This window comes from Notamacropus eugenii, chromosome 3, assembly GCF_028372415.1.
Source record: "Notamacropus eugenii isolate mMacEug1 chromosome 3, mMacEug1.pri_v2, whole genome shotgun sequence".
Taxonomy (NCBI): Eukaryota; Metazoa; Chordata; class Mammalia; order Diprotodontia; family Macropodidae; genus Notamacropus; species Notamacropus eugenii.
In genome coordinates this window covers 483,616,423-483,632,207 of record NC_092874.1, presented here as the reverse complement: position 1 = coordinate 483,632,207, position 15,785 = coordinate 483,616,423, and positions in this window count along the sequence as shown.

The following is a 15,785-nucleotide window of genomic DNA, read 5'->3' as shown; positions in this document are numbered from 1 at the left end:
CTTATTGGATCCTCTTGCTTTGGCTCTGGGCTTCCCTAAGGAAGGTTACAGAATCTCAGAATTTAAGTTGAAACCAGCCTCATCCAAAACTTCTCTCTCCTCTCCCCTCCTGAGTCTTTGGATCCCTTGAAAATGCCTCTTTCTTTGTACCCCTTCCACTGGTGAGATCCTGCTCAGAAACTCCATTTTGAGGAAGTGCCTAGAACAGCCACCACTCCCTTCTCCTCTGACTCCTTCTCTGCCTCTCTTCAGGACTTGATGGTACCATTATTTTTTATTTGGAGGGGAGTTAGCCAAAGAGGGGGCAGAGAATCAGAGAAGAACTTTTGTATGAAATGGCTCTTGAGCTAAGCTTTGAAGGAAATGAGGGATCTGAATTAGAGAAAGAGCATACTGGGGAAACAAATGCATGTCATGCCTACGGACCATCAGCCTCTAGTCCTCTGTATGCCCCATCGCATGGAAGACTGTACTTGCCCTTGCCCCTTTCTCCAATATCCTGTCCCCACCAAATTATCCCATCACCCTCTGCAAGACTCTATTAGGTGAGTGGTGGTTCGTTGCTTATGGCCCTAAGGTCTGAGCATTTAGCTCAGCAAAAGAAACGAGCGGGTTTTTTTTTTTCCATTCTCTGGAATTTCCATTCTATATTCCTTAAAAAATATAGCTGTAACTTTTTTATTAAAGCAGCTCAGAATCAACATTAATCACTACAGGAAGTGTCTAACTCACCAATCGGGTATGTTCCAAGAGGTAATTTGCTCATTCTTGGGAATTCAGAACACACTTACCCATACACACAAGTGTATTAAATGGTGGCTGGCTTCCCTGGCTAGCTCACGAAAGCCCATTTCATCTATAATGTGGCACATTTGCAATGAAAAAAATAAGAGAGAAAAATTCCATTGCAAGGTTAGTAATTGGACAAAACAAAAACAGCCAATTAAATGAGGAATAGGTGTTTATTGTGTCCTCTGGGGCTTGCAGGAAAGCAGATTTAATTAAAGGAGAGTGAGAAAAGAGGTGTTTTTTTTTTTGGAGAATTTGAGGAGAATTTCTGGGCATTGCGAAGGGTTCTTTCTTCAGTCTTCTCTTCAAACCCCTAGGATTTTCTTTCCTTGAGAATGGGGTCTTACTAGAATCACAGTTCTGCTTCTCAGCTGTGATTAGGAAGATGCTTTGGAGCTGCCAAGAAGATCTGAAAAGCAGAGGACAAAAAGTTAGGAGATTGAGGGGAGAGCGGAAGGGGATAGAAGGGATATGTGTGTGTGCACTGTCACAAACAGATTGTCTGAGGTGTGCATGGTGAAAGGAAGAGGGAAGAAGATCGCAGTATGCCCAGGAGCCTCCAGAAGGACCGGTGTTGAAAGGAGAGACAAAAGTCACGAAGAAGAAGAGTTTGGTCGAATAGTTTTCTGTGTCACTTTACAAGGGGTGCCATTGGCTCAGTACAGCTTGGATACTATTGAAGGCAGGATTAGGGAATGGCAGAGGGTTGGTAAATGGCACTGGGATGGATGGATGGAGGAGGCTGGGATGCTGATCTTTCATGTATATATATATATATATATATATACATATATATGTGTGTATTTATGTATGTATGTATCAAAAATTCCTAACTTGAAGAGTGCTAGCACATCAAGCAGTATTCTACATGATGAAGGCCAACTTGGCACAGTGGATGGGACCAGGAGAACATGAGCTTGTCCCTGTCTCTGACACATCATTGCACAGTGTTCCTAGGAAACCCTTATTTAAAATCAGATTTTGTTGATATCTCTTCTTTATGTCACAACCATTTTTCAATGCTCTTCCCCTCCCCCTCCAGAAAATCATTCCTTATAATAAAGAATAAAAATAGGCTTCCCTGATAGCATATTTTACCCCCAGAGTCCTCTGCCTCCACTAAGAGTTAGGGAAGGTGTCTAGGCAGCTCCTAAGACAATCAATTGTGGTTGAGTTAAGGATGTGCGTTCAGTGGTAAGAATTTCCATGCTAGGATTTCTCTCCCCAAAGGAAATTGGCAGTCTAGTCCAGGAAACAACAGTATCAACAACCACACGCATTTTGAGTTCAATCAAAGGTCTGAGGTATAAGTGAGTACATTTCCCACTACTTTTTAGTTTTCATTTATCACTGAACTCTTCAGAGCCATTCTTGGAATTCACCTCTTCTACATAACACTTGAGGTGTAAAGGATCGGGGCCTCCAGGGCATCAGTGGCTTCCCCTGAGCTGCAAACCACAAAACTCCTTGTTCTTCTATCACCAATGACTTTAAAGCCCTTACCAAGCTTGTCAGGGGTTTTCTCACCAGCACTATTCTCAGCATGGCCTCTCTTGACCTAACTTCCAGTGTCCAGACCTAGGTAGGGCAAAGAATAGATGACTGTTCCTTCAGCATCCATCCAACCATACATCTGTCAATCAACATTTATTAAGCACCTACTTACTATGTGCCAGCTCTGTGCTAAACTTGACAGCTCCCGCCCTCAAGGAACTCACAACTTAATGGCATGACTTTCAAATGAAAAATGGACCTACAGTACCATGCCTCCCCAACAGTGAACCCATGGGGATGGTTTTTTTCTATAGCTGAGAAAGGATCTCTTTTCTTTTCCTCACATTGCTCTAGCATAACAGCCTCCCTTTTCTACAGTTCTCTTCCCTTTTTCTTCATTCTTGTTGGTATACCAAGACCCTGGGATGGTGTTTGTTACAGGGTCAGGTCCCAGAGAGCTAAGACAGATTGTGGTACAGTATGGCTAGAAGCTTCTGGCACTCCTATGACCTTCTCTTGTTCTAGAAAGGGTGGAACATACAGGGATGATCAGAATGAAGGCAGCCAGTGAGGCACACTTTAGTCCTGAAATACTTGACTTTAAAGAGCAAGACTTTGCTCCCAAAAGTCAGTATTAGGAACTAAGAAGAAAAATTAAAAGGTGTTGAATTTCAGACCAATATATGGAAGTATTTTCTAAATACTATACCTTTCCATGATAGAAGGAGTTATGTTGGAGAGAGATGAGATTCTCATCACCAGAAGTATTCAAGCACTAGCTAGATGACTGCTTCTCAAGGAGGACTTCAGCTCAGAGCTAGGCTAGACCTCTGAAGTCTCATAGTAAGTAATTAATCTATGAGTCATCTTTCTAATGTTATTTCACCTGACTTCTAGCTCATCCTGGAAAGGGACTGATTTGCCATGACCATGTCAGGGTGTCATGGGATAGAGACAAGAACATTGGACCAGGAATGAGACTCAAGAGAAGCATATCTGACCTTCATTGTGCTGCTACCTAGCCGTGTGACCTTGGGCTAGACCTTCCTTCTTTCTGTGTCTCAGTTTCTCTCACTGTGCATTGAGGATGTGTAGACTAGATAACCTTTAAGGATGCTTCCAGCTCTGACAATCCATGAGCCTATGAGTCCTTGTCTGGGGCTCCTGACACTCACCTAGAGTTTTACACATGGAAGTGATTCAGAGAATCCCAGAGGGGGCTGGGATCTCACCCTTATCTCCCTCTGCATGGCTGCCTGCCGACAGCATAGATGTATAACTCCCAGGGAACATCTAGCAAACAGGAGGTAGGAACACCCATACATCACCCCATTCTTTCTTTCAAGAAGAATTTCCTAATTTCTGTAATCTCTTGGCAGCTCTATATTTCACTGCTTTATCCCCTTCCGCCCCATCACTGATCACTGATATGGGTTTGGGCAGCAGAGAAATCAGTCTGGAGGCTCTGGCTCAAGCTTCCCCACCAACTTCATTGCCACTAGAGCTGAAAATGAAACTTTACTTCCCCTAGTGAAGAAAGCCCAGAGGCAGCCCCACCTATTCCCTAGCTTTCCCGAATGGACGTGTAGAGTGGGAATGGATTTTCCATCTGTGCCCAGCCTCTTGGCAGAGGTTGTATGCTCTGGCAACACATGTGCTAAATTATTGCATTTTACTGTGTTTTGAATTATTTCATATCCGACCTGTATTTGTAGAGCTATGTGGCAACTGGCCAATTTTCTCCTTCTGCCTGACTTTTACTCTTATGGATTAGGACTGAGGCAGGCTGAAAGCCTGGCTTTACAGATGAAAATCTACCCCGTGTTGAAGCCAAGTTCAACACCAGCACAAATGCCCCAGTGTTCACTGGTTGTGACTTAAATGTGCAGCTGTTCCATTGGGTGGTAGTGGTCTTTCTCCCGCATGGGGGAAGATCCCACACATGAGCCAAAGGGATAACTCACCATCTCCAAGCATCTCCAAACAGTTGGTGTGAAAATAAGTTGTCATTCAGGATTGAGACCAACATTTCAGTTCAGTCCCTTCTTTTTGACAAAGCGATCCCAAGGGGGAATGAGCTGGGGGTTCAGTGGGGCATGGCCCATACCCCTTATTGGAGGACTTCCAGAAGAGGTTGGAAGAACATGTTTCAGGGACATGGATGGATCTTGAAAGGATTCTCTTTGTGATACAGGTTGGACTAGCTGCCACTGAGACTCCCTTCCCATTGGGAAAAGCTGGGCTTCTGAAATTCCATGAGATATAAATTGGGAATAAATGCTAGATGATGGGTGGCTGCAAAGCAGAGAGAATAGAAAGGGGACTGGGTTCATGTTCAGGAGAACTGGGTTATTTTGTCCTAGTGTGCTCATTAATCCTAGCGTGTATAATCTTGGACAAAGTCCTTAATCTCCCTGGCCCTTAATGGCCTCATTTTCAAAATGAGGTTCTTGGAGTGGAGCAGGAGTTAACTTAGGCTCCATGAACTTGTCTTGAGATTTTCAGTGTGTGAAATCAGGCTTGGTCTTACAGGAGGTCATCTCAGGAGGCCACAAGGAAGATGCAGTGATCCTTGGACTGCAATGCCCAGCAGACCTTCAGATTGTCAGTCAGGCAAGATGATCATGACGTTACCTGACCCATTTTCCAGGTTAGAATCCATGGCGTCTGCCTGTCTATTCACATGCAGATTCATCTTGTCCCACAGGAAGAAGCCCTTGGGTTGTTTGAGCCCATGACCTGATGGTCACACACATAAAACTCAGCAGCTTCTGTCCAAGGGAACAATAACTGTGCTACCTGTTTCTTCTTTTCAGGGTCGGGATCTCGAAGCCAGTGGAAGTTTCCAATGGGCTTTGGGTTTTGTTTATTCTGCTTATCACAAGTCAGAGGGAACCATCGCTTGCACTGAAGGCAACACTTTCACAAAGGGCTTTGGCAGCTTTGAATGGTTTTAAAGGACTCTTCACGTCCCAGTGGGCTCTGACCATCTCCAGAGGGGTTGATTCTCCATGAATAATGCTGATGGTCAATGTCATTAATAATGCTAGATGCTGTATTGTGCAATCTGTCATTATTTTTAATAATGACCCAATGCCTGGCACATAGTGAGAGTATTGTAAATGCTGGTTGGCTTTAATGGACTTTGTAATTATGGAAACACGAAAAGATTTCACCTTTCCACAGTTTTGAGAGTATACAAAGTTCTTCCTGTTAGTGACCACCTGAGAAGTGTGCAGCACAGGTATTATTAATATCTCCAGTCTCCAGATGAGGAAGCTGAGGCTTGGAGAAGTCGGGAGACTTCTGTAAGGATGCACAGCCAACAGCGGGAGAGTTAGGAACAGGACTGAGGGCAGGTCCAGCCGAGGTCAGCAGTCTTTTGTGCTCAATCGTTCTAGTGTCTGACCTTGCCAACTTCCTGGATTTCTTTTTCCTTTCCTCTTTCTGCAGAAATTTTACACCCCCTCCAACCTCAAAAGGACCAGCAGTTATATTAACTGGTGCTATTCGAGGTTGCAGCGTTTCTCATTAACACGAACCAAAACTTAAAACAATAAACCTGAAATCTCATTAAGAAATTCCTTCCCTTCTTGGTCATCTATAAATACCATAGCCTCTGCTTCTCTCTCTTTCTCCTCCGTCTCTCTCTCTCTGTCTCTTTCTCTCTCTGTCTCTCTCTCTCTCTCTGTCTCTGTCTCTCTCTGTCTCTGTCTCTCTCTCTCTCTCTGTCTCTCTCTCTCTGTCTCTTTCTCTCTCTGTCTCCTCTCTCTCTCTGTCTCTCTCTCTCTCTCTCTGTCTCTCTCTCTCTGTCTCTTTCTCTCTCTCTCTGTCTCTCTCTGTCTCTCTCTCTCTGTCTCTCTCTCTCTGTCTCTCTCTCTGTCTCTCTCTGTCTCTCTCTCTGTCTCTTTCTCTCTCTCTCTCTGTCTCTCTCTCTGTCTCTGTCTCTCTCTCTGTTTCTTTCTCTCTCTGTCTCTCTTTCTGTCTCTGAACTTCCTCCCATGAACATGTCTTATTATTTCAGCCCAGCTGCTCTTTCCTTCTAAGCCTCATCCATCCCTTAGAGAATCACAAGTGAAGATCATTTGAAGATTACCTACAACAACGCAGACTGTTCAGCTCGACAGAACACCAGAACTTCGATTTCTGATTTTTGCTCAGTCTAAACTTCTTTTTCTTAGATTTATCCTCCCCTAGTTTAGATAGCAAGTCTGTATCTGTCTCAGAAAAGGATTTTAGAAGAGTCTTTTCTTTCTCAATTTGGAAAATAGCTTCTGAAGTATAAGTATTATTTTTCAAAGTTTAGTAGATTTCTCCTGTAAATGCATTTGTACCAGGCCCAGGCACCCTTCTACCTCCCTGCACTCGCTGCCAGCCCTAAAATCTGAAATGGATTGTCTAAAATTTCCATTTGGTGTTCCATTAATGGTGTTCCACATTTCATGTTTCTGTAGCTAGTAGGCAGCTACAGCTGGTGTAGAACAGGTTCTGAAAATGGTTTTTACCTCTTCCCTACTAGGTGACAGCTGATATTTTCAGTGAGTTGCCATGAGACAATGCTGACTCTCAGGAAATCCGCCATGGATGTCTCCTAGCTACACTCAAAGCTTCAGAAAGGTAGGGCATGTGCTTCCTCTCATTTTTGCCTTCTTAAATGCTTGCCCCAGACTCTGCACAGAAGAGATGCTTCATGAATATTTAGTGATTGTGAAAGGCTGGGGGGAGAGTGTCCACTAAGTGGGAGAGTTCTCCACATTTACAGACATAAGGGGCAGAAACATGAGGACTCTCTCTCTCTGTCTCTGTCTGTCTCTTTCTGTCTCTGTCTCTGTCTTTCTCTCTCTGTCCCTGTCTCTTTCTGTCTCTCTGTCTCTCTTCACCTCTTTCCCTGATGCCCAAGGTTTATTGTGTCATCCACAACTTGATTTATTAACTCCCCCAGTCTTATAATCATGGGTAGGTGGGGTGGATAATGGAGGAAGATGGAGAAGCTAAGGCAATATGGATAATGGTTCTCTATGATGGTTGGGGCCGCTCACATTTTCCAGTGTGGTGTACTGAAAAGAATGCTGGCTTTTAGTCCCAGTTGTTTCACTCACTAACTGTAATCTTGGTCAAATCACCTACGGGGGTGGGGAATCTTCTAAGTCCTTTTGGCAAGGCCTTCTGGCTGAGGGCAAATCCTTTTATTAAGGCTCTAATCCCTCTAGCCCTTAGTTGCTTCATTTTCAAAATGAGACCATTGGACTAAAGCAGGGGTTCTTAATTTGGAGTCCATGGACTTGTTACACACACACACACACACACACAGGCGTGCACACACACATGCACACACAACTGTCCTTCAATTTAATGGATTTCTTTTGTCCTTGTGTGTATTTTATTTTGTGCATTTACAAACATGGTTGTGAGCAGGCGTCCACAGGCTTCATGAGATGCCCTGTAGATGTAGGACACAAAAAGGTGAAGAAACCTTGGACTAGAGGAAATCTTAGGTTCTCTGTAGCTCTAAATTATGTTACCCATCTGAGCTCTGTCTTCCAGAGATACTTGCTTTGGGAATTTTCCCTTTTGGTGGTTGAATTTCCCTTTACTCTGCTTCATCCGCAGTGAGAATATGTGGCCAAAAAAGTGCTCAACTTGGAATCAGCAGAAACTTGAGTTCAAATTTCACCTCTGGTCCTTACTAGCTGTGCAGGAATGAACATGGATGCAGCGAGTCATCATGGCTGACCTTGGAATCAAAAAAGCCTAGGCTCAAGTTTTGTCTTCATCCCTTAAAATCACTCAACATTAGAGGACTTCAAGCAAATTGTTAATACTGCAAATGACAAAAGAGCTCCTGACCCACCTTCTGCTGGGAAGTTTCGGCACAGTGCTTAGTCTTTGCCCACCCTCCCCTCCAATACCCTAGCGTCTTCCTTTCAGGGCTTTTGTGAGATTTACATGAGACCACATGTGCAAAGCATTTTGCAAACCCTAACAAGGCAATAAAGGGGCTGGTTGTAATGATGGTGGAGTCACATGTCAGCAGATTAAAAATTGCCCAACGGACTTGCATTTTATTCAAATATTTATTCAGGATTTTGCTGTATTAGGGTTAGATATAATGACTGTCCCTATATTTTGCTAAATGAGCTACACTGTCTGTCTTGCTCCCCAGCCACCATCATTCTTACCCTTCTGCTGCACAACTTTTCTCAAACTGGTCACTGGTGCCTGTGCCAAGAGATGATGGAACTGAGTTCAGTTTTTAAGCTTTCACTAAGAACTTCTGGTGGGATGTTCTATCCCATGTATTCCTCAAACAATTTGTTGAACACTTCTAGAGAATCCTCTTATCTTCATCTAAAGCAAATTAGGGTCCAGCTCTAGTTATCCAGTGTCAGAAAAAGAAAATCTCTTGTTGCTTGATGGTAAATGAATCAACTTGCATTAGGTTCCTACTATATAGTAGACATTATGCTAGGTGCGGGGGGTTGCAAATACAGAGTGAAAGAAAGTGTTTTTGTGCATGTGTGTGTGTGTGTGTGTGTGTGAGAGAGAGAGAGAGAGAGAGAGAGAGAGAGAGAGAGAGAGAGAGACAGACAGACAGACAGACAAACAGACAGACAGACACAGAGAGAGACAGAGACAGAGACAGAGACAGAGAGAATATTTCCCTCCTGTCTTCCTCCAGGTTTCATTCTCAGTTAAAATTCTACCTTCTATAAGAAAGCTTTCCTGACCCTCCTTAATGTGAACTCAATGTGAATTCCTTTCCTCTGAAATTATCTTTAATTTATCTTGTGTCTTGCTATATGCCTGTTTTCTCCCCTACCTCTAGCTCCATTAGATTGGGAGCTCCTTGAGGGCAGGGACTATCCATTGTCTGTCTTTGTATTCCAGAGGTTAGTACAGTGCCTGGCACATAGTAGGCACTTAATACTTACTGACTGTATTTGAAACAATCTTGTTCTCAACTGCCAGGAAACAGAGACAATATTCTTTCGCCAACTCTATGCTGTTTTAAGTAACTTCTTCAAACTGGTCCTCCCAGTTCTGTTGAGGCTCAGTCCTTGAACCGGTTTTTATTGCTTCTTGCCAATGACACTTGCTCAGCAGTGGGGCTGCAGAGTCAGTCCTTAGCTATCTATGTTCTCAGGGAGTAGAAAGACTTCTGTCCCTCTGCTCTGTCTCTCTCTATGGGGCAGCTCTGTCTCACAGATGTCTGGGAGAATGGGGTGAATTACTAGAGACTGACCCTATCAGAAAGGGCTCTCGATCCCCTATCTCTGGCAAATCCCTTATCTTCCCTTTCTGCCTCTTCTCAAAAGACTTCAGCATCATGGAGTGGACTCTACACTTGAATAGAAAAAAACGTGTTTGCAATTTGCTATCAACATAAAATCAATAAAGCAACAGAACACGCAAACAATGAATATTAAAATGTCAGTCATGACCTGGGCTCCCACAGTCTCTCCTAGATCCTCCCCTCCCCCCAGAGTCCTCAGATCCTGCATAGGACCTCTCTAAATCAGGGAGTTCTAGCAAATGCAGTGTAGGAGTCGGGTTAATTTTGTGTCTACTGCTTGTGCCAAGTTAGCAAAGGTTTGCATGAGGTGTCTGACCCCTGTCCGTAGCTGAAGACTCAGGAGTCTGCAGGAATTCTGGGCCCAGGATGTCAGCCCCTCTGCACAGGGGGATGAGCCCCTGGGTGAACTCGAGGGAAGGCAGAGACTTCCGTGCCTGTGTTCCTCCGCTGGGTGAAGGCAGTTTGCTGGCTTCTCTCTTTTGGTGGTGGCTAGGGGGCCCAGCAGTAACGACTGCCAGACCATCATGATGGCTTGTTGTTCTGAATAAGGCACCACTGCGCCATCTCATCATGTTCTGTGGGATACTTCTCTCATTCTTCCAATCAACTCTTTGTCTTGGTGACTCCTAGTTTCTAGATGGTAGGGGTGGAAGAATAGGGGGCTACATGTAAAAGGGAAGTTTTAGAGCCCAGGCAGGGCCCTAAGGTGGCAGGAGAGGCCCCAAGAAAACCTTTCCCTGCCTTAGAATCAGGGTTGGCCCTAATTAAGAATAATAAAGAAAATGGAGAAGGCAAGGGGCTGCTATGTGAGTCAGATAATAAATGTGTTGTTATTTCCCTGTGCCATCAGGAAATTCTGACACATCCTTGCCCAGAGTCAGCTCACTCCGCTGCTCCTCATCCTTTTGTGCTATGTGATCTCTGGGTTCATGAACCTATAGGATTACGAGCTGATGCATTTCTGGCATGAGGGGCTTCTCTGCTCGAAGCCTGAACACTCACGGCTAATGAAAACCAGGGCCCAGCTGGAGCTGCCTTGACTAAGTCCAGGTAACATGGTCTGGTTGGGGAAGTACAAGTGGTGGCTTTGAGTCATGTTTTCCACAGCAGTGCTAAGCTCCATTTCTAATGGCTGGTGTTGACGGGGTGGCTGGCAAGGAAAGAAACTGCAGGCCCATCAGAAAATTTACTGCTCTCTGCCCTGAAGGGTAATTATGAGCTCTGGGTCTGGGGAGAGGGTAGATCTATGGGGGCTACCTCCCGAGCCAGTCCTAGGAGAAAAAATGAGAGCACTGCTCACGAGGTGGGAGTTAGAGGCTGAAGGAAGATAGGGAAGGAAAGGTCTTTCTCTTCCTTCCTTCCTTCCTTCCTTCCTTCCTTCCTTCCTTCCTTCCTTCCTTCCTTCCTTCCTTCCTTCCTTCCTTCCTTCCTTTCTCATTTTGTCTTTTTTCTCTACTTCTTTAATTCTTCTCTTTTCACTTTTTCTTCCTTTCTCTCTTTCTTTTTTTTCTCTGTTTCTCTTTGGGTCTTACATATATTATCAGAGATCTAGACCTGAAGTTTGCTTTGGAGGTCATCGAATCAAACCCTTTTTCTCTAAATGAGAAAACTGAGGCCCAAGGTTACAAACTGAGGCCCTCTAGCAAGAGGCAGAACTAGGCTTTGGCCTCAAGTTCTCTGACTCCAAATCCCTTTCTAATGCCCCACAGCTGTTTTTTGAGTGTCTGAGCCCCTTATCTTGAACCTATTCTGTCTTATGAAAGTGCCCTAGTGCTGGAAAACTGCATGGCTAGCCCACTTTGGGATGGAAATGGTTAATGGAAATGGAGAAAACTTTTCCACTTAGCACACTCAAAATAGGAAATAAATTTTGGTTGAAGTTCCAAGAACCAAGAGATCACCAAATTCAATTCCCATAGGAAAATCCCTTTGTAGGCACAGGAGCACCTCTCCCTGTATTAGGGAAACAGTTGCCTTAACGTGAGGAATGGGTTGTTGAGAGCTAGTCACTTCTACAGGAGTGTCTAGGAATGAATGTAAGGCAATGTGGTTCATTCAGAGCCAAAGGCCCTAACGATCCAGACTCAGATTCCAGTTGTGTTACTTACTGCCTGTATGACTTTGGGCTTGTTTAATTTCTTGTGCCTTGGTTCTGTCAACTTCAAAATGGGACACTTGAACTAGAAGACCTTTTATTCTCAAGGGGTTAACAATCACTTTAATCAAGCACAGGTATCAGAGAAAATCAAAATCAAAATGTCAGAGAAAATACAGAGAAATCAAAATCAACAGATATGCTTCCAAAATGTCTGACTATTAAATTCATATATGTATGACCATTAAATTGATACACATGTCTGACCATTACATACATACACAGTTACCAGAGAGGGAAGCATCAACTTCTCAGTTTTAGCTGGGGGTGCGGGGAGCTCCTTAACCATTTCCCAGAGTCTCTCTGGCTAAAAAAACACTTCTAGTCAGTAAGCCCACTGAACTAGATGACCTTTGATGTCCCTTCTGTCTTTAAATCAATGATTTGAAAAGTGGTGGACCCTTAGCTTCATTTAAGAAGAGTATACTAAGGGGTTGTTGGTAGGAGATTTGGGGGATAGTTAAGTTTTTTCCCTTAGAGAAAATTGGAACACTAATACATTGTTGGTGGAGTTGTGAACTGATCCATCCATTCTCGAGAGCAGTTTGGAACTATGCCTAAAGGGTTATAAAAATGTGCATTCCCTTTGATCCAGCAATACCACTACTATGTCTGTATTCCAAAGAGATCATAAAAAAGGCAGAAGGAGCTACATATATGAAAATATTTATAGCAGCTCTTATTGTGGTGGCAAAGAATTGGAAAATAAGGGGATGCCCATAGACTGGAGAAGTACTGAACAAGTTGTGGCATATGAATGTAATGGAATACTATTGTGCTATGAGAAATGATAAGCAGGCAGATTTCAGAAAAATCTAGAAAATTTTACATGACCTGATGCTGAGTGAAATGAGCAGAACTAGGAGAAGGTTGTACACAGTAACAGCTATGTTGGGTGATTATCAGGTATGGTAGACTTAGCCCTTCTCAGCAATACAGTGATAGAAGACAATTTCAAAAGATCCATGATGGAAAATGCTATCCATATCCAGAGGAAAAAGTATGGCGTCTAAATGCAGGTCAAAGCAAACTATTTTCACTTATTTTTGTTTATCCTTGTGGTTTTTCCCTTCTGGTTTGATTCTTTTTTTACAACATAATGTGGAAATACATTTAATGTGATTGTGCCTCTAGATTGCTTGCTGTCTTGGGGAAGGGGAAGGGAAGGGAAGGAGGGAGAAAAAACTGGAACTAAAATTTTATAAAAATGAATATTGAAAACTATATTTACATATAATTGGGAAAATAAATTGATTAAAAACATTTAAAAAAAGAAAAAATATTTTTTCCCCTTAGAGATGAACAGATCAATATTTTTTACCCCACCTCCATTTTTGTCTCCAAAACACAGAAAATCATCCCCTTGATTTTGACCTTGCCTCCTTGAGTCCGTGTTTGGGATTTTCCTGCATCATGGACAGGGTTACTTTCTAGAAGAGGTCTGAGTGGGCATGTAGTCCACATGCATACATGAAATAATCCTTCCTAATACATCCCTACCACCTGGTATGCAGCCTCTTATGGGAGACCCTCAAGGAAGGGAAACCTGATACGACCTGAGGCAGCCTCCCACATTTTGGAGCAGTGCTGGCTAGGACATGCCATGTCCACAGCCAAAGGAGCTTAGCGTAGTCATGAAGCCAGTCAGTTTTTGGGGGCAGACACTGTTTGCCTCAGAATATAAAGGGCAAAGAGAAGCTCATTCTGAGCACAGGTCTGTCCCTTAGGACTTGAAAGTCTGATTCAGGACCCGTGTGGAGAGGAGATGGCTTTTTCCTTTACCACCACAGTCCTCTGCCTTCCTCTCTTTGAGTAGTCTTTGGGGTCATCTGGTCCAGGGCTTGCTGGCTGAGTTTAGCAGGGCCATGGGAGTTCTCTAGAGGGGCTTTGACTTTCCTCTCAGGCCCCAGGTCTGGACAGGGAGGAGAGGACCCATGACCTTCAGGCAGGTTTGGAGCTGCTGGCCAGAGCCTGTCCTCTAGAACCAGGTCAGGGCACAACAAAAGGCAAGACTGAATTCAGCCAAGGCTGCCTCCCTTGAGGCACAGATGAAGGGCAAACAAACATCCTCACAGCAGAAAATAAGGGCTAAGAGGGGCTAAGCTTCTTGAGGGCAGGGACCATTTCATTTTTGTCCTTGTACTTTGGGTGCCTAGCACAGTGCCAAACACAGTGTAAGTGTTTTATAAATGCTCATTAATTGGTGTTTGACTGGCAGACTTTCAGCGTGCCAGTATGGCACAGTCAGTGAGTCAGCAAATAAGCACCTACTGTGTTCTAGGCACCTGCCAAGTGCTAGAGATACAGCAGGAAAGAGGAAGATAGCTCCTACCCTGAAGGAATTTATATTTGAATGGAGAAGGACAATATAGAACAAAAAGGCTGAAAAAGGAGCAAGGAGGCTAGGCACTGGCTTTGAAAAGTCCAGAGGGCCATGGGGGAGGAACCAAGGAGATGCCTGGCCCAGGTACCCTCCTGAAATGGAGGTTATGGGAGGATTTCTCCGTCCTCCATTAGAGGGGCCCCTGGGATCTCTAGGGAGAAAGAGGTTCCTGGGGCATGAGAGGAAGGGACTGGGGCAAGGGTGGGGAATGAAAACATCGGTGCCCTGTCACCTTCCTTAGTCTAATTGAGACTAGAAACAGGAGGCAATCAGACTTCCAATACTCGCTCTAACATTGACTAGCTGGGTGATCATGAGAAGCTGCCCCAACCTCTCTGATCCCGCATTGGTGCTGCTGTTTTGCTGGTTTGGGGTATTGGCCCAGGGCTCTCTTTCCTATGTATAGAGATCTGGTATGGAAAGTCTTTTCACTTGTTGCAGGGAGGCATTTCCTCTCCAGTTTATAGCATGGCACATGAGGGTTCAGAATTGCTTCTTCTAATTACATATGTAAAGAAAGGCCTTTCCTAAATGTCAACCATTATTATTATGAATGATCATTCTTAATCAACTATTAATTATTGTCATTACTACCCTTTACCAAAGGGATAATAATCATACTTGCCTTCCTTATTTTGTGTTTTCAACTTGTCAGCATTAAAGTCCTCTAGGAATGCACAGAATTAAGACTGTTTCATGATTACACCTCTTGAGAGGAGGGCTAGGTCCTGCCCCCCTTCCCCCCAGGTGAGGCTCTGTCTGGGGCCATGGTTTTAACCAAGTGGATAGAGGACATCCTTCCTGGGACTGACAATCACTGAAGGAGCTGATGACAAAAAAACATCAACCATGTAGGTTTTGTATCTGTTGTACAAATATTATATCAAATATGGCAGCACGTATTTCTACTGATACCCATATTGACCCACTGCCCAGAATCATGATTTTTAGATGTATTGTTCACCAAAGGGGCCCTACAGAGCTTCATTGGAATCTGGATGACTGAGAGGAGAGCTGGACACTGCCCGAGACCAAGCAGAATTTCGGATGGAGGGCACAGCTGCCAGCTGCCAGCTGGACATAGGTTCATGGAGTGTGGGAGATGGGAGGGACCTTAGACACCACCTGTAGCTGCTTACATGCAATGTGGTGTAATGGATGGAGATCTTCACTGAGAGTCAGGAAGAGCTAACGCACACACACACACACACACACACACACACACACACACACACCACAGAGATAGCCTATCTATAGGGATTTAAGGTTTGCTATGTGCTTTGATGTGATCTCATTTGATCCTCACAACAGTCCTGAGGAATAGATGCTATTATATTCATTTTACAGTTGAGGAAACTGAGGCAAGCAAAGGTTAAAATCACTTGTCCAAGGTCACATGGTTATTAAGTGTGATTTGAACTCATATCTCCCTAATTTCAAGACCACCACTTTATCCATGGCACCCTAGCTTCCTCATTTTTAAAATGAGGATAATCAGACCTAGAGGCACCAGACTCTTACCACTTAATTCATGCAGCACAATATCAAGAAAGTGCTTTGAAGAATGGGAAAGTGACAGATGAAAATCCAATCGTATGATTTTTCACAGGATGCCCCTCCTGACCCCATACTACCACCCCTCCAAAAGAAATGCTGTTGGTGCCTGTGCT